General features: G+C 46.9%; 1 long non-coding RNA gene and 1 other non-coding gene across 2 annotated transcripts; both read right to left on the bottom strand.

Annotated features, from left to right (window-relative positions):
* Positions 1-2,874: 2,874 nt before the first annotated feature.
* LOC122674913 lies at positions 2,875-24,056 on the bottom strand. Its single transcript, XR_006335080.1, has 3 exons — positions 23,841-24,056; positions 20,259-20,408; positions 2,875-3,197 (listed from the first exon to the last, which is right to left on the bottom strand). It is a non-coding gene; the product is annotated as an uncharacterized LOC122674913 (long non-coding RNA).
* TRNAG-CCC lies at positions 6,711-6,783 on the bottom strand. Its single transcript has one exon. It is a non-coding gene; the product is annotated as a tRNA-Gly (tRNA).
* Positions 24,057-24,097: the final 41 nt, after the last annotated feature.

Raw genomic sequence — 24,097 nt, 5'->3', positions numbered from 1 at the left:
CCAGTGGCAGTTTGATGCTTGGCCTGCGGAGTCTGCGTGTTGCCTGGTGCTGGTGGGGCTCCCCTGGTCCCTGCTGGGGCCATCGGGGGCGAGGGAGTCTTCCCCGGGCCAGGCCACCCGATGCCTCAAGGGGAAGAGTCCCCAGCCCCAGGGCCTAGAGTGTCTCCTGGCCCAGAGGGTGGGTCCTCCCCGGCCCCTGCCGCCAGGCCCTGGGCGTCCAGTGTCTCTAGGTGTGTGCAGAGTGTGTCCTCTAGCCACTTCCGGCCAGTCCCCTGCCGATGCTCTGGTCTTGGCAGGGGGCAGAACTCCTGCTTGCCATGGCAGAGGGGCCAGCCTACCCGGATCACCTCCTGTTCAGGGCTGCGGGTCAGGAGACGCCCGGCCTGGCCCCTGTGCTGCTGGTTGGGGCTTGTGAGACGCCCCCCGGCCTGGTGTCCCTCCAGCCTGCGCCCCTGACCCGCCTGCTTCCCTCTGCCCATCTTTCAGAGTTCTCCTTTGGGTCTTCCTAGACCTAACCTGCTCTTTATCACAAGATCCTATTTTAATTCTCTGTACAGCATTTATCAATCATAACCTGATACTTAATTGATAAATTATAATTACCAATTACATTTGTCCTTTTCCTAAAGTATAAGTGTGGGACTTTCCCTGGTGGCTCAGATGATAAAGAATTTGCCTACAGCCTAGGAGACCCAGGTTTGATCCCTGGATTGGGAAGATCCCTTGGAGAAGGGAACAGCCACCTATCCAGTATTTCCGCCTGAAGAATTCCATGGACAGAGGAGCCTGGTGGGCTGCAGTCCATGGGGTTGCAAAGAGTCAGACATGACTGAGTGACTGACACTTTTACTTTTTTGGGCTTCCTGGGTGGCTCAGGTGGTAAAGAATCTGCCTACAATGCAGGAGACCCCGGTTTGATTCCTGGGTCGGGAAGACCTGCTGGAGAAGGGATAGGTTACCCACTCCAGTATTCTTGGACTTCCTGGTGGCTCAGCTGGTAAAGAATCCAGAGTTGGACACAACTGAGTGACTTTCACTTTCACTTCAAGCATAGGGTAGCTGAGCTGTAAGCACTGTTGTGTATTTATGTAAGTATCTATTTACCAACTTTATTTATGCAAATATTCTAAGTGCCTAAGGTGGTTCAGACAGTAAAGAATCTGCCTGCAACGCAGGAGGCCGGAGTTCAATCCCTGGATCAGGCCGATCTCCTGGAGAAGGGACTGGTAACCCACTCCAGTTTTCTTGCCTGGAGAATCCTATGGACAGAGGAGCCTTTCGGGCTACAGTTCACAGGGTTGCAATGAGTTGGACACAACTGAATGACTTTCACTATTTTTTTTTCCCTCAGAATAGTGCAGAGTACAGAGAAAGTCAATACTGGTGAGCTGAAAGGATGAAACTAAAAAGAAAAAGAAGAGGGTGACTGTGGACATCTTCTCCACCCCAAGCAAGACATCAGGTCATGCTGCTTGGAACACGAAGGAAGGACAACCATGTCCTACGATGGATCAGGCATGTGCAGACGCCATGCACAGAGGAAGCGTGATTCTCCTCCTCTGCAAGTGTCATCGGACAGATGATGACAGTGTGGCTCTGTAAACAGCCCGAGGCAAGAGCGAGGGTGTGGGTACATCTAAGGGAGCACTGAAGTGAGGCGCTTGGGCAGATTGCACCTGGCTGGGCCGTTGCCACGTTCACACTGACCACTGGCATCATCTCACTGAAGCCCCATGGCCCATCTCGGGGAAGCAGAGAAGCTCTCTGCCACCCCTCTGGGGTGCCCCGGAGAACCAGTTCCTTTGCCTGCCCCTCGGCTGTTGGCTGTTATGGACCACCAGAATAACTGCGAGAGCGGCTAACCTACTCAAGTCCTGCTCCTTGTGGGAAGAGGAAAACCCAGTTGATAACTATTGCCAGCAAGCACGCTCCCCTTGTTTGGTCAGTCCTGGAACAATACCGGGTCCCTGTGTTAGTCTGTGAGCCTAACACAAACTTATTTACTTTTGCTAAGGAGACAGAATTAGAAGGCTGGGATTTTTTACAGTGTTAGACATCATGCTCTCTAAGCCAACCAAGCTAATTATTTACAGGGATCAAGGATATTCACTACCACCCCCTCAGTCCACTATTTATTATTGTAACATATCTAAAAGGAGTTAACCACATTTGAATTTAAATAGAATGGAACCTTCATGATTTCATAATAAAAAGTTTATCCCTGTGAATTTTGAAAATTAATCTGATTTATTCCTACTTGGATTTCCAATGCTTCTGGAACAATCTTTCACAAACAAGTGTATGGTTTCTCATCAATGAACTGACTGTAGAAGCTGGCTGAGTGACTTTCAAAAATAACCCTTCAGTTTATGTTACATATCTATTTGCATGTTTTTTCCTTGTAATTGCAATTCAGATAATAGACTAAATTCCACTCCCAAGACACAAGCCAGGAGCTAAGCGAGACAGACATCATCGTGAGCAGCACTGAGTGCAGAGCCTTAGAGGGGAAGTCAGAGTGTCTGCCTGCTTCTACATTTGTGTGAATGAAGGCTGATGACTCAGGGGCTCAGTCAGGAGGGCTGGTCACTAAGAACAATTACATTGGGTTGGTCAAAAAACCCAAATGAACTTTTGAGCCAACCCAGTAGAATCCCAGCCCTCTGAGATCTTCAAGAATACACTCTCTCTCTCTTTCTCTCACACACACATACACACACTTCCATAAAGGCAGGAGGCTGGGTAAGCTTTGAGTTCTCAGCCTTTAATTTTCAAAACAGTCAACTGAACAAATCAAAACCCAGAAGATGAAGAGAGTACCAACTATCCAGGGAATGCAGACAGTGTGGACAGAGTATCATTCAGCCCAAACACTTACTCCATCCTCAATTCAGACAAAATTATAATTTTTCTCTGTTGCAACCATAGGTCTATAGCCTAAAACAATATAATGTAGTAATATGATATGATACATAGCTTGAGCAACGTAACGCAACAACACATAATGCACAACAGAATATAGCTACAAAGCAACACGGAGTAACATAGAGCCATGTAACATAACACAACATGACATGCACAATGGCAGCTTTAACTGGACCTCTGCAGCTTGCCCAGGTGCTTCCCAAATCTGTGCTGGACAGACTGAACCCAGGCGGCAGTGGAGTGGTCCATGGACACTGAGGCCTCCAACACACCTGCAGAGACAGCCAAACTGCAGAGCTTCAACTGATGCCTTTAACAGTGTCTTTACATCGGAAAAATCAAAGCAACAAAAACAACCTTAGACTGGGTAATGTGTGTGCTTAGTCGCTCACTTGTGTGTGACTCTGTGACCCCATGGATTGCAGCCTGCCAGGCTCCTCGGTCCATAGAGTTTTCCAGGCAGTAATACTGGAGTGGGTCACCACTTCCTTCTCCAGGGGATCGTCCCGACCTAGGGATCGAACCCGTGTCTCTGGCATCCTCTGCATTGGCAGAGGGATTCTCTACCACTGGGCTACCTGGGAAGCCCTAGACTGGGTAATAGTGCCATACAGTTTTGATCATGTGATTAATAAATGTTAGAGGTAGGCCAAAAAAATGATTACAGAAATATTTTTTCAAATCAGCAGTTTTCACTGTGCCCACAATAAACATTTATCAAGATAGCTAATGAATATAAAAACACCTACATCTCGTTAGAATACCAAAACATGTTCTGGGAGCATCTGAATTCATAAATTGCGGGATGAATGTTTTCAGCACGCTGGCCTGATATAATTCACACAGATTATTTCTTGCCCTAAGAGCACTCTTTTGCACTGTGCATTATAGGAATGTCAGGCTGGATTTATATGAAGGGGGATTTCTGTAGGCGGTGTTATTGATGGCAAATGGAAAATTCACCAGACACTGGAAATCGGAAGTACTCCTGAAAAACCTCTTTTTCACTTGAAAGGGCTATAAATCTAAAAATAATCTTACGTTCACAAGCAATCCTTTTATGCAATAAGTTGATAGCAAATATATTACCGAAGAGACACATAATTACCTTAAAATCTACCACAGTTAGAAATGTATTGGAACTCTTAAAACATAATTTAATTTCATACTAGTAAAAAATATAACATATTTTTAACTTCATTTTTTTCTTTGAGTTTCATCTTTTATTCTCAAATATATAAGGAAAAAGTAGGATTATGTATAAACTAATATCCTAGACTGTCCCAGGAAGCTCCAAAATTTCTAAATATATTAAAGGCTGATTTTGATGAACAAGAGAAAGGGAATTTTTTTACCATCCCTTTCAGTACATAAAACCAGTAGCCCCAGAAATCTCCAGCCTGGCAGACATCATTTCCATGGCATTGTCTCCCTAAAACCAGACCTTCTGTGGACAGAAGGGGATGGCCTGGAGCCAGAGAATCTAGGTCCAGGGTTTCCTAGCTGCATGTTAGAATTTTTAATGTGGCCAGCTCAGTTCCGTTCAGTTACTCAGTCGTGTCCAACTCTGTGACCCCATGGACTGCAGCAAGCCAGGCCTTCCTGTCCATCACCAACTCCTGGAGTTTACTCAAACTCATGTCCATTGAGCCAGTGATGCCATCCAACCGTCTCATCCTCTGTCGTCCCCTTCTCCTCCTGCCTTCAATCTTTCCCAGCATCAGGGTTTTTTCCAATGAGTCAGTTCTTCACATCAGGTGGCCAAAGTATTGTAGTTTCAGCTTCAGCATCAGTCCTTCCAGTGAATATTCAGGACTGATCTCCTTTAGGACTGGCCAGCTAGAGGCATTTTATACCTCCATCTCCATCTGCATTTCCTTCACCATCTCCACCTCCATCCTCTACATCCTCTACATCCGCAACCATCACCCAATCTATATTGACATCCATAGAGAAACCATAACTACATCTCTAACATCTCCACCCACACCCCTAGCTATGATAGTTCTACATCTGCCTCTGTCTGCACCATAACTCCATCTCTGTCTCTGCGTCTATGACTCATTCTTTCTCCTGGGATGGCTTCGGAGAATGGGAGAGCAAGTTCTGGACTTGGAACTGAGATCTGAAGGCTGGTATTGCCTCTGTGGTTTACTCACTGTGCAAGTTATTTTAACTTGCTAACTACTATAATTACTAACTGGATAGTTATTTTACCCCATCATATTTCAGTTTCCTCATCTGTTAAAAAGGGATGCTCATCCTAGTTTATCTTGTTGGGTTATTGTAAATAATGGATAGCATGTGGTTTGTGAGCTACAAAATGCCACATAAAAGTTAAAACATTATTAGTGATAAAGTAAGTCCAGTTTGGAAAGTGATAATAAATTAGGATAGGTTTTCACTTTACGGCTCCTTCTCCAGTGAACGACTGTAGCTTATGAGGCTGTTTTCACTTTGGGAGAATCTGTGGTTGTAAAGAAGGAACCAGGGGCCGGACCGCAGAGCTCTCTCCGCTCCCAGCCGGTCCCACACTGTCGGTTGATTTCACTAAAAGAAATCGCCTTAAGACCCAGGGCACGCCCCTGATTCAGGAAAAACGCAGTGTAAAGATAGGTAGGATACAGAGCATCACCTCTGGTGCCAAATACGCCATTCCTGTGATTTGTGGCGGGCTCCGGTGCTCAAAACCCGGTATCCGGGCGAGGCGAGCGATTGATGACTCTGAGGCCCCAGGAGCAGGGAGGGCCAATTGCAGGAGCCCGGCGCGGACCCGGCCCAGCCCGGAGAGCGCGTTCCGCTTGGCGCGCCTGCCCCCTAGCGATGCCGGGGCGCCTCCTCAGAACGACTGCGGACCGCTGGGGAGCGAAGGGAGGCCCCGGCCTTTGTTGGGGAGTGGCGCCCCAACCTCTGCTAACGTTTTTGACACTCAAGCCCAGACACACACCGTTCCCATCAGACAAACATCAGGTTACTGAAGCGTTTTCCAAAGCAACGCTTGTGTTTGGTTCTTGCATTGAGCTTCATTTGAAGATTTCTTTTTTTTTTTTTTCCTGTAATTTTTTGACCCGGCCGCTGGGCATGTGGGATCTTAGTTCCCCGACCAGAGATTGAACCCACGCCCCCTGCAGGAAGCGGGGTGTCCTAATTACTGGACTGCCAGTGCCTGAAGATTCCTTGACTTGGAGACAAACAGCTACCTCTGTTTTTTTTTTTTTTTTTTTTTAACCTCTTTTTCAGCTACCTCTGAAAAGACCCTGATGCTGGGAAAGATCGAAGGCAGGAGGAGAAGGGGACGACGGAGGATGAGATGGTTGGATGGCATCACCAACGCAACGGACATGAGTTTGAGTAAACGCCGGGAGTCGGTGATGGACAGGGAGGCCTGGCCTGCTGCAATCCACGGGGGGTCGCAGAGAGTCGGAGAGGACTGAGCGACTGAACAACGACAGCCACCTCTATGGCTCTATTCCTGCTGTGACCTCCGGGCTGTGGTCGACAGCAGGCCTTGGCGGAGGAGCTCTGGGAGAAGGAAACGCTGGAGAGGGAAGTTGGAGAACTGATGCCTAGAGACCCGAGCACACAGAAACCACCACCACGTCAAGAACTTCTGCGTGCAGGGCACAGTGAGCCACAGTGCAACGCAAGTCTCAGGCTGTCTGTGTATGTTTGGCTCAATTTTTTTTAAAAAATGTGTATTATTTATTTAACTAATTTGTTTGGTCACACGGGATCTTAGTTGCAGCATTCGGTGCGCTAGATCTTTAGTTGTGTGTGGGATCTAGTTCCCTGACTGGGGATGGAACCCAGGCCCCCTGCATTGGGAGTGCAGAGTCTTAGCCACTGGACCACCAGGGAAGTCCGCTGTCTCGATGTCTCACGGTCACAGAAACCTCTCCAGAAGGTCAACTCTGGAAAGCAGCAAGCGCTGCTGACGATGGAGGGTCTTCCTGCCCTCCCAGGTCACACTGCCCTCCAGGCCCCCCTGCGGCCCTGGGCCCTCCTCACCCCGCTCCTGGCGCACATCTTTGCGTCCTGACGGCCTGCTGACGACTGGCACCTGTGCTCAGACTGCAGGCACGCCAGGCGGCCCGGCGGCGCTCTCCATCTTGCCCTCACAGTTTATGTCGGGATTATGGCGCTGACTTCCTGGATCGAGTGATTTTTATGACACTCACTTGAAACCTGGCTTAAAAATGCTGTAAAAGAAGAACATTAGTAGCAGGATGTTTAGGAATGGCACTGCCCAGGAGCCCATAAAGGTGACCAAGATATTTCCGACCAGCTTTACAAGCTGCACAGATGAGCCCTTCCAGCTCCTTTAGTAACGCTTGGCAGAGGGGCCCCGGTGAGGCGTCTTCTGCTGTGAGTGACCCTGGACTCGCTGTGTGGAAAGGCTGCCCCCTGGGGTGTGAGGAGTCCTGGGCAGACCAGACTGCAGAGAGCAGGAGTCTTGGAGAAGCTTCTCAGGGTTCTGGCCACTGGGCATGGCTTGCAATCCCAGAGCCAAGAGCCAACAGAAAGATGTCAGTTCTCTTAGATGCTCATGAAACCATTCCCTGCTTTAAACAGGAAGACTCGAATGTTGTTTAAAAAAAAAAAAGGCAATTCTCCATAACTCAAATCCAACCTAAGACTGAGAGGATTTGGAGGGGTCCAGGGATAACAACAAACTACAGCAAAGCTGATCTGGAAAGTTAAAGATTTGAAAGGAAGGCGTCAAGCAAAGCACGGGGACAAGACGACGCTCTCAGTGGAGCTACCCCAAGCCCAGCCTGCTCCCCATCTGCACGTGCTCCCTCCTGGGCCTGGCTCTCAGCGCTGCACCTCAGCGGCAGGGGAGGAGCCTCATGCAGGCTGCGGGTCCGGGCGGGCAGGTGTCCTCAGGGGTCCTGTGGCTGGGCCTGCAGCCCCTGGGGATGCCTGGGTGAGGTCTGCATCCTCCTGGTGGATTCCCTGACTTGCCTACGGGCACTGTCTCCTCTCCCAGGCCTGGTGGCGAGTGGAGACTCAGATGTGACCCACCCCCTTGCCAGGCAACTCTGGCTCTGCCTCCACCAGGTCCCCCACAGAACGTTTTGCTGGGAGGGTCCTTGGCATGATATAGCCTTTGCCGAAAGCACCTGGGCTGCTTTGACTTCATCTGGAAACTCCCAGGAGGGAGCAAAGGAGAAGAAACTCCAATGGGGGATGTGGGAGACCGCCTCCAAGCTTTGTACAAGTGTGCAAATAAATATGTACAAGGATCTTTGCACAACATCATTTGCACAAGAATACAAAAGTCTGAACAACCTGAATGTCTATCCACATATGACTAGTTAAATACATGCAATAAGGACTAGTCAGTGGGACTCACCAAGTGGTAAGAAGGATGGAGTACTGTACCTGTAAGATAGCCGAGATAACTTTACTCCCCTGGGTGCACCCAGAGGAAAAAAAGGAAAAGGAGAAGGCCTGACTCCTTAAACATGCCTTTCCTCTTTTTCCTCTTTATTGTTGTTCAGTCACGAAGCCGTGTCTGACTGTGACCCCATGGAATGCAGCGCACTAAGCTTCCCTGTCCACTATCTCCTGGAGTTTGCTCAGATTCGCATTCATTGAGTCAGTGACGCCATCCAACCATCTCATCCTCTGTCGTCCCCTTCTCCTCCTGCCCTTAGACTTTCCCAGCATCCGGGTCTTTTCCAATGAATTGGCTCTTCATATCAGGTGGCCAAATTACTGCAGCTTCAGCTTCAGCATCAGTCCTTCCAGTGAATACTCAGGGTTGATTTCCTTTAGGATTGACTGGTTTGATCTCCTGGCAGTCCAAGGGACTCTCAAGAGTCTTTTCCACAATTTGAAAGCATAAATTCTTCAGCATTCAACTTTCTTTATGGTCTAACTCTCACATCTGTACATGGAAAAACCATAGCTTTGACTATATGGACCTTTGTCGGCAAATGATGTCTCTGCTTTTTAATATGCCATCTAGGTTTGTCATAACTTTTCTTCTAAGGAGCAAGCATCTTTTAATTTCATGGCTGCAGTCACCAACCGCAGTGATTTGGGAACCCAAGAAAAAATCTGCCAACATTTCCACTTTTTCCCCTTCTATTTGCCATGAAGTGATGGGACCAGATGCCATTATCTTAGTTTTTTGAATACTGAATTTTAAGCCAGCTTTTTCAATCTCCTCTTTCACTTTCATCAAGAGGCTCTTAGTTCTTCTTTGCTTTCTGCCATTAGCGTGGTTTCATCTGCATATCTGAGGTTGTTGATATTTCTCCGGGCAATCTTGATTCCAGCTTGTGCTTCATCCAGCTTGGCATTTTGCATAATGTACTCAGCACAGAAGTTAAATAAACAGGGTGACAACATACAGCCTTGATGTACTCCTTTCTCAATTTTGAATTAGTCCATTGTTCAATGTCTGGTTCTAACTATTGCTTCTTGACCTTCACACAGGTTTCTCAGGAGACAGGTGGTCTGGTATTCCCATCTAATTAAGAATTTTCCACCGTTTACTGTGGTCCACACAGCCAAGAGCTTTAGCATAGTCAGTGAAGCAGAAGTTTTTTTTTTTTAATTCCCTTGCTTTTTCTACAATCCAATGAAAGTGAAAGTTGCTCAGTTGTGTCTGACCCTTTGTGACCCCATGGAGTAGTCCATGGAATTCTCCAGGCCAGAATACTACAGTGAGTAGCCGTTCCCTTCTCCAAGGGATATTCCCAACCCAGGGATCAAACTCAGGTCTCCTGCATTGTGGTCGGATCTTTTACCAGCTGAGCCACCAAGGAAACCCTATGATGATCCAGTGGATGTTGGCAATTTGATCTCTGCTTCCTCTGTCTTTTCTAAATCCACTTGTGAATCAAGAAGTTCTCTGTTCACATACTGCTGAAGCTTAACTTGAAGGATTTTGAGCACTACCTTGCTAGCATGCGAAATGAGTACAATCGTATGGTAGTTTGAACATTCTTTGGCATTGCATTTCCTTGGGATTGGAATGAAAACTGACCTTTTCCAGTCCAGTGGCCACTGCTGACTTTTCCAAATTTGCTGGCATATTGAGTGCAGCACTTTAATGGCATCATCTTTTACGATTTTAAATAGTTCATCTGGAATTACATCACCTCCACTTGATTTGCTTGTAGTAATGCTTCCTAAGGCCCACTTGACTTCACACTTAAAGATGTCTGGGTCTAGGTGAGTGACCACACCATCATGGTTATCTGGGTCATGAAGATGTTTTTTGTATAGTTCTTCTGTGTGTTCTTGCCACCTCTTCTTAATATCTTCTGTTAGGTCCATATCATTTCTGCCCTTTATTGTGCCCATCTTTGCATGAAATGTTCCCTTGGTATCTCTAATTTTCTTGAGGAGATCTCTAGTCTTTCCCATTCCATTGTTTCCCTCTGTCTCTTTGCACTGGTCACTTAGGAAGGCTTTCTTATCTCTCCTTGGTATTCTCTGGAACTCTGCATTCAGATGGGTATATCTTTCCTTTTCTTTTTTTTGCCTTTCATGTCTCTTCTTTTCTCAGCTACTTGTAAGGCCTCCTCTGACAACCACTTTGCCTTCTTGCATTTCTTTTGCTTGGGGATGGTTTTGGTCACCGCTTCCTGTATCCCTTTCTTCTTTAGAAAGCAATTTAAGCAATTCTTTAGAAAGCAACTTAAAAGTTAGTGTAACAAGTGTTGAAAGTTCAGCATCCATTTTCCAAAGCTCTGACTGCCCTTTCCTAGAGCAGTTTATGAGCTGGTTCTGCAACAAGAACATTTTCTAAAACAGGCCGCTTCCTTGCTGTCACCTTTGCCAAGGCCGGAAAAGACCCGCCAGACAGGACTTCGGGGGAGTGGGGGCCTGCTCTCTGCTCTTGGCTGGCGGACGTTTGCCGGGGCGGGAGCTGCTCTCCTGTAGGGTGGGCCCAGGACACGTGCTCTGCCTCTGTGCTCCTGTCCCCCTTCTGGCCTGGGGCACCACATCTTCTTCCCCTGCTGCTTCCCTTCCTGCCTTTCAGCGTGCTCCTGGGTGGGGAAGCTCCCCTCCTCCTGATCAGAGATACAGTGCTTTTGTGTGTACACTGCTTGGGGACAAACTTTAAAGATGTCTGTGCAAGCCTCTTCTTGTCTTGGAATTCCTGGGGTCCTGTGTTCCCGGGGCTGTCGGATGGTTACTGTGTAGAGGCTGGGGCCTGCGGGTACACGCTAAGGAAAGCCAACAGCATGTGGCGAAGGCGGGGGGGGCGGGGGGAATAAAGGAGAAATTCTGGGCACACAGGAATTATTCAGGCCTCTTCTCTCCTTTCTTCTGCTAGCAGACTCTTGATCATCTCTTTATTTATGCTTCAGTGAGAGTTAGAGAGGGATGCGTGAAGTCCGCATGATTTATCTGACACAGAATCTTGTTAAAATCAGAACCTGACACCAAAAGCTGAAGAGGAAGTGGAGAGTGCTATTTTTAGCTGCGGATTTTAATTCCCATGATTCCCTGCAGTTTTCCCCCCGGCTAATTCCCATCCACGTCCCGTCCCTTAGTTTCCTCTGATTAGTCCTTATAAGTCTCAGCTCTTACGGAACTACAGTCAGACGATTTCTTGGCAAGTTAAAGCTACTTTCAACCATTTAAAGCATCCTTTCAGGGACTTCCCTGGCTGTCCAGTAGTTTGGACTCTGTGCTTCCACTGCCGGGGGTGGGGCTTCAATCCCTGGTCAAGGAATTAGGATCCTGCATGCCTCGTGGCATGGCCGAAAATTATTAAAATTTTAAAAAAGCATTCTTTAGTCCTTAGTCTCCTACACAAGAGTTAAAAGTTTGCCATGACTTTCTTAGAAATTTGTGACTGTTTCATAAACACATAACCCATCGTGTAAATATCAGCTCAATCCACACTTAGATCCTGGCTTTTCAGATGAGGGTGAGGATGACGATAGTGAACTTTTACAGTGTCCTTGCACTTTATGGATGTGTCATGTAGTTAGAATAACCACATCAGGAAAGCATCTTGGTCATTTGGGAAGCCCATTTCCATTTACAGATAAGAGAAAAGGCAGAGCTGGTAAGTAAACTGTCCAAGGTCCTGAAACTGAGATGTGGTAAAGCTGATACTCAAACCCAGGACTGTGAGATGTGAGACCACATTCCTATCCCATCTGACATCTGATGATGTCGACAGGATGGACACAGAGGGATAGCCATGTGACGACACAAGGAGGAGACAGGCCATGGGAGCAATGACCCTGTCCACACTTTCATCTCAGACTTCCAGCCTCCGAATTGTGAGAAGATAAATTCCTATTGTCTAAGCTGCCCAGCTTGGGTACTTGGTTATGGTGGCCCAGGGAAATGAACAGACTCAGGCCGGCACCTCTGTCCCTCTCTGCACTTGTATAACAGGAGGGAAAGGGGCAGGGCACAGCTTTTGAAAGAATGACATAGCCCGAGGACACAACATAAACCGATTAGAATCAAACGGGACCAAGATGGCAGACAACACTGGACCTTGATCCTCAATCAGCAAGTGAAATGACACACCCAGTGGTGCCATGACAATTCCAGTTCAGTTCAGTCGCTCAGTCATGTCCAACTCTTTGTGACCCCATGGACTGCAGTACACCAGGCTTCCCTGTCCATCACCAACTCCCGGAGCTTGCTCAAACTCAAGTCCATCGAGTTGGTGATGCCATCCAACCATCTCATCCTCTGTCGTCCCCTTCTCCTGCCTTCAGTCTTTCCCAGCATCAGGGTATTTTCCAAGGAGTCCGTTCTTCGCATCAGGTGGCCAAAGTATTGGCGTTTCAGCTTCAGCATCAGTCCTTCCAGTGAATATTTAGGACTGATTTCTTTCCCTTAGGATTGACTTGTTGGATCTCCTTGCAGTCCAAGGGACTCTCAAGAGTCTTCTCCAACACCACAGTTCAAAAGCATCAATTCTTCAGCTCTCAGTTTTCTTTATAGACCAACTCTCACATGCATACATGACTACTGGAAAAACCATAGCTTTGACTCAATGGACCTTTGTTGGCAAAGTAATGTCTCTACTTTTTAATATTCTGTCTAGGTTGGTCATAGCTTTTCTTCCAAGAAGCAAGCATCTTTTAATTTCATGGCTGCAGTCACCATCTGCAGTGATTTTGGAACCCCCCCCCCCAAAAAAAAAGTCTGTCACTGTTTCCATTGTTTCCCCATCTATTTGCCATGAAGTGATGGGACCAGATGCCATGATCTTAGTTTTCTGAATGTTGAGCTTTAAGCTGGCTTTTTCACTCTCCTCTTTCACTTTCAACAAGAGGCTCTTTAGTTCTTTTTCACTTTCTGCCATAACGGTGGTGTCATCTGCATATCTGAGGTTCTTGATATTTCTCCTGGCAATCTTGATTCCAGCTTGTGCTTTATCCAGCCTGGCGTTTTGCATGATGTACTCTGCAGGGTGAGTTAAATAAGCAGGGTGACAATATACAGCCTTGATGTACTGCTTTCCCAATTTGGAACCAGTCTGTTGTTTCATGTCTAGTTCTAACTGTTCTTGACCTGCATACATATTTCTCAGGAGGCAGGTCAGGTGGTCTGGTATTCCCATCTCTTTCAGAGTTTTCCAGTTTTTTGTGATCCACACAGTCAAAGGCTTTGGTGTAGTCAATAAAGCAGAAGTAGATGTTTTTCTGGAACTCTCTTGCTTTTTCAATGATCCAACTGATGTTGGCAATTTGATCTCAGGTTCCTCTGCCTTTTCTAAATCCAGCTTGAACATCTGGAAGGTTCACATACTATTAAAGCCTGGCTTGGAGAATTTTGAGCATTACTTTGAGCATTACTTTGCTAGCATGTGACATGAGTGCAATTGTGTGGTAGTTTAAACATTCTTTGGCATTGTCTTTCTTTGGGATTGGAATGGAAACTGACCTTTTCCAGTCCTATGGTCACTGCTGAGTTTTCCAAATTTGCTGGCATATTGAGTGCAGCACTTGAACAGCATCATCTCTTAGGATTTGAAATAGTTCAAATGGAATTCTATCACCTCCACTAGCTTTGTTCGTAGTAATGCTTCCTAAGACTCACTTGACTTCTCATTCCAGGATGTCTGGCTCTAGGTGAGTGATCACACCATTGCAGTTATCTGGGTCATGAACATCTTTTTTGTATAGTTCTTCTGTGTATTCTTGCCACCTCTTCTTAATATCTTCTGCTTCTGTTAGGTCCATACCATTTCTGTCTTTTATTGTACCCATCTTTGCATGAAATGTTCCCTTGGTATCTCTAACTTCTTAAAGAGATCTCTAGTCTTTCCCATTCTATTGTTCTCCTCTATTTCTTTGCACTGATCACTGAGAAAGGCTTTCTTATCTCTCCTTGCTATTCTTTGGAACTCTGCATTCAAATGGGTATATCTTTCCTTTCCTCCTTTGCCTTTAGTTTCTCTTCTTTTCTCAGCTATTTGTAAGGCCTCCTCAGACAACCATTTTGCCTTTTTGAATTTCTTTTTCTTGGGAGTGGTCTTGATCACTGCCTTCTGTGCAATGTCATGGACCTCCGTCCATAGTTCTTCAGGCACTCTGTCTATCAGATCTAGTCCCTTGAATCTATTTGTCACTTACACTATATAATCGTAAGTGATTTGATTTAGGTCATACCTGAATGGTCTAGTGGTTTTCCCTACTTTCTTCAATTTAAGTCTGAATTTGGTAATAAGGAGTTCATGATCTGAGCCACAGTCAGCTCCTGGTCTTGTTTTTGCTGACTGTATAGAGCTTCTCCATGTTTGCTGTAAGAATATACTCCATCTGATTTTGGTATTGACCATTGGTGAAGTCCATGTGTAGAGTCTTGTGTTTTGGAAGGGGGTTTGTGTTTTGGAAGAACACACTGCTATGACCAGTGTGTTCTGTTGGCAAAACTCTGTTAGCCTTTGCCCTGCTTCGTTTTGTACTCCAAGGCCAACTTTGCCTGTTACTCCAGGTATCTCTTGACTTCCTACTTTTGCTTTCCAGTCCCCTATAATGAAAAGGACATCTTTTCTGGGTGTTAGTTCTTGAAGGTCTTGTAGGTCTTCATAGAACCATTCAACTTCAGCTTCTTCAGCATTACCGGTCAGGGCATAGACTTGGATTACTGTGATATTGAATGGTTTGCTTTGGAAACGAACAGAGATCATTCAGTCATTTTTGAGATTGCATCTAAGTTCTGAATTTTGGACTCTTTTGTCAACTATGATGGCTACTCCATTTCTTCTAAGGGATTCTTGCCCCTAGTAGTAGATATAATGGTCATCTGTTAGATGACAGTTCCAAGGCACTGTTAAAAGACCAAGGAGTGGGCAGTGGCCCAAATTCTAGAAACCACTCCTTCCCAAAAATGGTTGGAATAATCCCCTCACTCGTTAGCGTATGAAATTACTCAGCCTATAAAAGCTAACCCCACCACATCTCAGGGCCACACTCGCCCTCTGCGAAGGCCCACACTGTCTGTGAGGTGTGCTTCCTCTGAGTCTGAGTAAGTCCACTTCTGACCTGTCTCTCACTGAATTCTTTCTGTGATGAGACATTAAGAACCTGAGCTTCATTAGGTCCTGAAACCAGGTACCATGTTTTTTTGCTGGGTTTGAGTCCCAGCCATGTGGGTTCAGGTCCCAGGCAGGGTTTTGGCTGGGTTTAAGTCCCAGCCACATGGGTTCAAGTCCCAATCTGAGGTGAATGGTTTCACCTGGACTTGCACACTGCCCTCCTGCATTAGGAAAGAATGACTTCATTTTGCCCCTTAAAACACCAGTAAGTAAACAAACTGCGAGTGTTTCACTGGCCTACAGTAATAGGTGTTTCTCAACGTTTATGTACTTTCACAGATTCAGGATTGTTTTACTGTTTCCCTCTCAGGAGACCCCTCAGTCCAGTGCTCCAGACTCCTGAGATGACCCTCATCAGCAAGTCTCACTCAGTTTCCATGAAAGGATGGCCACTCTGACCATCTACTGTTTGACTTCAGACCAGGATATGGAAAATCTTCATTTTAGGCTCTTTGTAAAATCTTTGCTGGCTTCACTGGTGTGCTGTAACTAATAACCAGTTTGACAAGGGGGCAGGAAAGGCTCTGATTTGCAGCGTTTCCTGGTTTCCATGGTGTTAAGTTTCCTGGTTTCCACTGGCTCCTGGCACGGCCGCTCCCAGCTACCAGTGCTCTCACTGCATAAGGAGCAGCACGACATTGTAAAGAAGATGTAAGCAGACTCAAGGAAAGCATGATAAAGTAACTAGGACATGATGGATTTTCAGTAGCTTTTACCTTTTGAAAGATAATTTAATTAAGTGTAAGTTTATATAGGCCCCCCCCCCTGGTGGCTCAGCAGCAAAGAATTTGCCTGCCAAGCAGGAGACCCAGGTTTGATCCCTTGGTTTGGAAGATCCCCTGAAGGAGGACATGGCAACCCACTGCAGGAGTCTTGCTTGGAGAATCCCATGGACAGAGGAGCCCGGTGGGCTACAGTTCACGGGGTCACGAAGAGTCAGACATGACTTATCGACTAAACAACAACAACAACAAAGTTTATATAATTTAGTTTTAAATAATGCTGTGTTTAATAACTGCGAAATTCCTAAAAATAAACAATTGGCTTTCACAAACCAGTGCTGGGGGTCTCCAGCAAACCACTGGATGGTCATCACCTACCAAAATTCAGAAGTCCATTCATTTCTTTACAATCTAGATTTTATACTTGGATCACACTGGGCCATTAGAGAACTCTGTATTTGGACCATATAATTCCTTTTCGCTGAACAATATTCAAAGCCCCTTCCTATGTCAGGGGACGTCCCCTCCCTATGAAGCAGGGACCCCTCCCATGAGAGAAGGGGAAAACATCTCTCTCTTCCTTTGCCACTCAGATGTGTGCTCATGACCCAGGTTCTGCCGATTAGCCAGGGTCCTGAGAGGAAAGGTCTTAGACGTGACTTATGAGAAGTTAAAAGGCAGGGAAAGGCCAGTTCTGCCTCCATGTTGGGTTTCCCTGGTGGCTCAGATAGTAAGGAATCTACCTGCAGTGCAGGAGACATGGGTTTGATTCTGGGTCAGGAAGACTCCCTGGAGAAAGGAATGGCAACCCACTCCGGTATTCATAGCTGGAGAATTACTTGGACAGAGGAAACTGGTGAGCTATAGTCCACGGAGTCAATACAGATACAACTGAGCAACAACAATGGCCTGCTTGTTGGAACTGTTGCTCTGACTTGCTTTTCTTTGCTGTTGCCATTATAATCATACATAATGGCCCACCTCAGAGAATCCTGCTCCTCCGCCTAACTGTTAAACTAAAGTGCCTTTGTTCAGAACCTTGTCCACCTGTGGATGGCAGGAAGAGAGAAATTAACACAGCTCCTGCCTGAGGCTTGACATTCTAGGAGGTATTTGCAAGACTTATGGCCTTTTTTGGGCTTCCCTGGTGACTCAGACAGTTAGGGATCCATCTCCAGTGCAGGAGACCTGGATTCAACCCCTGGGTGGGTAAGATCCCCTGGAGAAGGAAATGGCTACCCACTCCAGTATTCTTGCCTAGAGAATCCCATGGAGAGAGGAGCCTGGTGGGCTACAGTCCATAGGGTCGCAAAGAGTTGGGTACAACCGAGTGACTGACAACAATGATATTTTTACTTTGTTTCCTCACCTCCCCAACCTCTGATCTGGAAAAGAACCTGGCATCCAGACCCTCATAAGACGGCTATTTTGAGACATAGACTAATGTCTAATGTCAGAGACTAGTGGTCTTCTCGGTCACCTTGTCTCTTAAGAGTCCTAGGGTTTTGTTGTGCAGGGAGCAGAGTGAGCTTGCACTTGTAAGAGTGTCAGAGGGCTTCTCTGGCAGTCCAGTGGTTAAGATTCTCTGCTTCCAGTGCAGGGGGCATGGGTTTGGTTCCTGTTGGCAGAATTAAGATCCCACATGCTGCATGACTTGGTCAAATTAAAAAAAAAGACAGTGACTACCATTAAGTAAGTTGTCGGCATACTATGTTTATACTCAGAAATGGCACTGGTATCTTCAGGGGACCAGCTCTTGACGGGGGCATCATTCCTCCAAGTCTGGTCTCGGATCCTCCTGGAGATTCTGAAAGCTACCTGGCATTCTTTCTCTTCCTTATTGAAAAATAAAACTTCAAATTTTCGATTTACAGAAAAGTTGCAAAGATAAGTGAGTTCCCGTGTCCCCATATCCAAGTTCCCTTGCTGTCTTCCTCTTACTACAGGACGTTTATCACCACCAATGAACCAGTGTTGATACACTGTCAACCTGAGCCTGCCTTGGACTGAGACAGTTTCCCAGACTGCCCTTGTTTTTGATGAGCTTGACGACTTTGGGGTGTACTGGTCTGGTATTTTTTAGAACACAGGTCAATTTGGGTTGGTTTGACGTTTTTCTCGTGGTTGGAGTGAGGGTGTGCATTGGGGAGGAAGACCTCATGGGTGAAGGGCCATTCTCGTTACCCACATCAACGGGGCATGCTGCCACCGTGACTTACCCCTGCTGGTACTCACACTGACCCCCAGGTTTCTCCTCTGCAGTTACTTGACTTTTCCTTCTTTTGTCTGTTTTTTGGAAGCAGGTCAATAAATTTAGTGACACTTAGGGGTGGGGAGGTAAGCTCCACTTCTCCGAGGGGAAGAATTTAATAAAGTTAACATTTGTTTGTGTCAGTATTGACTCATGAATATTTATTTTATACTTTGATTCTAACCCAATACTTTGCTATTTATTTTTATGTTCAAATTAGTTTTGCTTTAACTCTCAGGTTGGTGCCTGTGTCCCTCTGTCACAGCCCCATACCTTTATTGTTTTGGGTTTTGATCACCGTTTGTTTTTTGTTTTTGGCTGTGTCCCGCAGCTTGTGGGACCTTAGTTCCCCGACCAGGGATCGAACCCAGGACCTTGGCAGTGAGAGCATAGAGTCTTAGCCATTGGACTGTCAGGGAACTCCCTGACTACTTTCTTCTTTTCTGGCACTACAAGATGCTCCTGGCTTATCTTGTATATTTCCTGCCTCAGCCCTAGAATCAACCACTTCCCCAAGGAACTTTGGCTTTTTATAAGAGAATGGAAGTAGGGACCATATTGTGGCCATCTGTCTATCTATCTATGTATCCACCCATTTGGCCTATCTGTCTGTCTATCTATCCACCATGTCTGTCTATCTATCCATCTGTCTATCTGTCCATCGTGTCTATCAGTCTATCTATTGTGTTTGCCATCTGCCTACCCTTCTATCTATCTATACGTCTATCTATCCATCCATCCATCTGTCCTGTCTATCTGTCTATCGTGTCTGTCTCTCTGCATCTCCTCTTTGCTCTTTACCTCTGGAGAGGCCTGAGCACTATACCGCCGCTGCAGCTCTGGGCAGAGGGAGCCTGGACTGATCGGTAGGCTTCAGCACGTACTCAGGGACACGCAAGGGTGGGAAAATTTCAGGGGAAGGGGAGGTGAGTGGTTAAGGCAGAATTTCCAACAGAGGGGAGTTCTAGAAGTTCTCCTCCATGTCACCCACGATGAACTCAGGCTGTGGTTTTATTACATGGCAAGGGGCAATTGTGAAAGTGAAAGTCACTCAGTCATGTCTGACTCTTTGCGACCCCATAGACTGTATAGTCCAAGAAATAGTCCAGCAGCACAAGGGGCAGTTATGCTGTGGGAAGGATAGGACTTAGTGATCAGATGGCCCTGGGTTCGAATGTGGATGGTGTGAACAGGTCAGGTCTACTTACCCTCTTCTCAGGGTCTTCAGTGGTAAAGCAGAGCCAACAGAGCCTACTTCACAGGCTTGCTGTGATGGTTAAATTACGCAATGCATGCAAGACGCCAGGAGTGGAGTGGTTATTCTACAAAAGCTAGTTCCCACCCCATCTCTCTCTCTCTCTCTTTATCCACCCCTCTCCCCTGTCACCTCTCTCTTTCTCTCTCATGCACACGTTTAGTTCTTGACCTAAGAAAGATTTACTGAGCTCCTGATATTTGCCAGGCACTGTGCTTGGTGTTGGAAAATAGTGAACCAGACAAATTAGACTGGGCAGAAAACGAGCCCATACACAAACAATAGTCATGTTTAGAGGAAAAGAGAACAAGGTGAGGTGAGCAAGCATCTGGTTGGTTTGTGTTGGTAACATTCACGCTGCGATGTTAAGTGAGGAGGGCACAGCTGCGATCCATGGGAAGTATGTTCTGGACAAAGGCAATGGAGGCGTGGTAGGGGGGTTGCAGGGCTGGGCACGGGAGGGCCCGGGGCCCCTGGGGGTCTCAGTGAGGTGTCAGTGTCTGACTCTGAGTGAGCTGGGAAGCTGGGCAGAGGTTTCTGCTGAGTGCTGATGTAGAGACTCACCTGTGTTGTTGCTTGCAGCTGTGGTCTGAGGATTTTTCATGCCAGGGTAAAATTCCTTTTCGTGAACATACCACAGTTTGTGTTTTTCACTGGGGATAGACAGCTGGCTTGCTAGTAGATTTTTGCTTGTTTATCTCTCCATTGTGAGTGCTTGGATAAGGGAAAGAAAGAAGCCCTTTAACAGAGGCGGGAAGGAACTCGGGTTACACGTGAACGTTGCTTGGCTGGGTTTTGTATGGAGCATAAAGACAAAAAAAATTGGTCTCTATGTCCTTATGTCTTAGAAATTTGATCTCATTGTGATCAAGTTAGAATCAAAGCAAGGTCTAGTGGAATGAAGGAAACCATCCCAAATCTTGGCAGGTTCAAAGACACGACATGATAGTGAAACCAGAGTACAGAGCAACGAGCAGTATTCTCATCTGTGGACACATAAGTCATCATGGCGAACACACTGGCAACGACCACACAATTATCTACATCGGTACAGATATCTGAAGACTTACTGAAGTTTGAAGAAGCCTTTGGGAAATTTCTCAGGGTAACCAACCTATCAGCTAATAAACACTTGTGAAGTGTTTATGTTTGGCAAAGCATTCTAATAGATATTGGGCTTCCCTGGTGGCTCAGCTGGTAAAGAATCCTCCTGCAATGTGGGAGACCTGGGTTCAATCCCTGGGTTAGGAAGATCCCCTGGAGAAGGGAACAGCTACCCACTCCAGTATTATTCTGGCCTAGAGAATTCCATGAACTGTATAGCCCATGGGATTGCAAGGAGTTGGAGATGACTTTCACTTTCACCTCTTCTTTTCTAAGAGTTTTGTAGGAAGTACACAGAAGTTTACAGAGTGCAGCAAGAGATACTCCAGACCTTACAGAGCTTGTACTCTGACTGTGAGTGGACACAGATATGTGAAACGCTGAGATGAAACACAAGGACGTGTGTGCCAAGTGTCAGATGACTGCTGTGTGCCCTCGGTTCTCTTGGACTCTAAGCTCCCCCAGAGCAGGGACTGCAGCCATATTCTTTCCATTGTGTGTTAGCGTGTTTGAATGAATGAGTGAGTAAAGAGACTGGAATTGCCCAGGAAAGACTTTGTGGGGAAGGAAGGTATTAGTGTGGAGAGTAAAGAGTGGTAGCTCTGAATCTGAAGAGGAGAAAAGAGGGCATGGAAGTGGTGAATGTTCTAGGCGCTGGCAATGGGAAGACCCAGGCGGTTGGTGAGAGGAGGAAGCCAGGCTGTAGGAAAGGGCTCTTTAGGCAGAGAAGTGGGGAGAACTTGGAAGGACAGGATGGGGCCCCAAAGTCAAGGTCTTGAGTGCTGGTGAAGGAGTTTGATTTTTGTTCTACAGTTAATGAGAACACTTGCAGTGCTTCCAGCAGAGGCAAAAAACTGTGTTTTGGGGCTTCCTATTTTAGGGGGATGCAGAAAAGCGAGTATCAGCTGGGGAGACAGAGATACCTGGGCCACCCCCTCCAGCCAGGCGGGACGATAATGCACAGCTGCAGTCGGAGGGTGCCCAGGGGCCGTCAGAGGGGCAAGCCCAAACACACAAGCGCTTCTCAAGAGCACCCTATTTTCTGATGTCCCTTTGGCCAAGGCAAGTCACATGTTCACACCCAGATTTAAGGGGTGGAAAACAGGCCCTGCTTCTTGCTAGGAGGAAGGGAAAGCCACCAGGCAAAGGGGTGAGAGTAGAGGGGAGAGTGTGGGGCCGTTTTTGAGGTCTACTTCCCTGGGCTTAGTGTTGTAAGTACCAAAGACAGGGAAATAACTCAGATCAAATATAAGTGAACCTCTGCAGACAGCTGCATAAAAGGAAATTAAAAGGTCTAGATGGTTGGAGTGTTGAAAGATCAGAAATGCCACATGTATTGACTTTCTGGAATATGTGTCTAAATGTCACACATCTTAAATTGGATCTCATTAATTTCTGCTTTGGAGAGGTTACTCCAGAAATTATCCAGGTCATTTCAGGCAAGTATTTAACTCAGCTCTCAGAAGCTGTGTGTTCAGAAAAATAGATACTTCTTTGTCTTTCCCTGGTTCTTTAGGGCACTGAGACATACAAAATAAAGATGTGCACAGGATTTAACTAGTTGGAATTAGTTCCTGGTTTCTTATAAGCCTGTGGCAGTAGCAGTACTGGCTCAGAAGTTTCATGCTCTCCAAGTTCTCACCACCATTTCCTGGCATGAAGCATTCCATGCACAGTATTTGGAGGCCTTAGAAGCTTTTCAGGGGCCATAAAAAAGAGTTGGAGTCATGAAAAAAACCTTAATTCAAAATCACAAAAAGATATTTCAAAATAAGTACATCATAAAAATAATCTGCAAGCAATCTGTAGATTGTCTCGTTTCCTAAGAATTCTTAGAGATGCCAAAAGCTCACAGGCAATAGTAATTTAAGTGGCTTTCTTATACTCCCAAAATCTAAAAGTAAAATGAAATATTCCTTTGAAGTCATCTTTATTGTAAAACAACAACAACAAAAAGGTATTTAATGCAGAATGGGGGTAAACTACAGTAAGGCCCCTACATCTGAACCTTCAAGTTGTGAACTTTCAAAATGCGAACCTGTGTTCACATGTCCAATCACGTAAGTTAGTTCATATGTCTGGTGTACACTGTTCCTTGTGTGCATCCTGGACAAGCAGCTGTGTTTTGTGTACTTTACCACACAGAACTGTGTAGAGTACAGTGGCACAGAATTTGTTTTAAGCCCAGGACCTTCGGAAGCAAGTGTAAAAGCAGTGGTTGTTGTGTGTTAGTGGCTTAGTTGTGTCTGACTGTTTGTGACCCCATGGACAGCTACATAGCTCGCCAGGCTCCTCTGTCCATGGGATTCTCCAGGCCAGAATACTGGAGTGGGTAAACATTCCCTTCTCCAGGGGATCCTCCAAATCCGGGGATCGAACCTGGGTCTCCTGCTTTGCAGGCTGATTCCTTACTGACCGAGCCACCAGGGCAGCCCCCAAAGCAGTGGTATACAGCCGATTGTGTTAGCGGGACACCTAGAGTAACTCTGCTGGACTTAGGGACTGCGTACTGGGAGGAGAACTTTTGTAGGGGACTGACACCGCCCAGGTAACTGGCGGGGCTGGTGCTGGTGAGGGGAGCGGACTGCAGCTGCCATACAGGACTATAGATCATTGGCTTCCCTGGCGGCTCAAATGGTAAAGAATCCGTCTGCAATGCAGGAGACCTGGGTTCGATCCCTCGGTCGGAAAGATCCCCTGGAGAAGGGCATGGCAACCCACTCCAGTATTGTTACCTGGAGAATCCCATGGACAGAGGAGCCTGGTGGGCTACAGTCCGTGGGGTCACAGAGTCGGACACGACTGAGCGATTAACTTTTTAGCTTTACCTCTATTTGGAACCCTGGAGGGTCCTCAAACTAACTTCTGGGTGGAGGGACTCTGGGGGGCCCGAGAACACCCCCGCCCTCCGATCCGGCAAGGGCCGCACATGCAGGGCTATCTACATCTTCCCGGTGGTGAGGTCCAAGGGCCAGTGGCAGCCCGACCGCTGGTCAGATCCAGTGAAGCCAGGTTTCCGGGCTTTCCGACCCTTTTGCTTACTTGGGCGGAGTGACGGTTCGCGCCGGAGACCTCCCAGCGGACACCGCCCAGGGAACTGGCGGGGCCGGTGCTGGGGAGGGAAGCGGACTGCAGCTGCCTCACAGAGTCCTCCCCGGCGCGCCGCCCCCGCCCCCATTAGCTCGCGCTCAGGCGAGACCCGACCCCAACAGCGAAATCCTCGCGGGGCTCTAGGCGGGAATTTGCGGCCTCCCGCGAGGGGCGTGGCCCCTAGTCCCACCCGCCAGGCCCCGCCCCCG

The sequence above is a fragment of the Cervus elaphus genome, chromosome 18 (genome assembly GCF_910594005.1).
Source record: "Cervus elaphus chromosome 18, mCerEla1.1, whole genome shotgun sequence".
In the NCBI taxonomy this organism is placed as follows: Eukaryota; Metazoa; Chordata; class Mammalia; order Artiodactyla; family Cervidae; genus Cervus; species Cervus elaphus.
The sequence above is the reverse complement of the archived record's forward strand: the minus strand, read 5'-3'. Positions and strand labels throughout refer to the sequence as shown.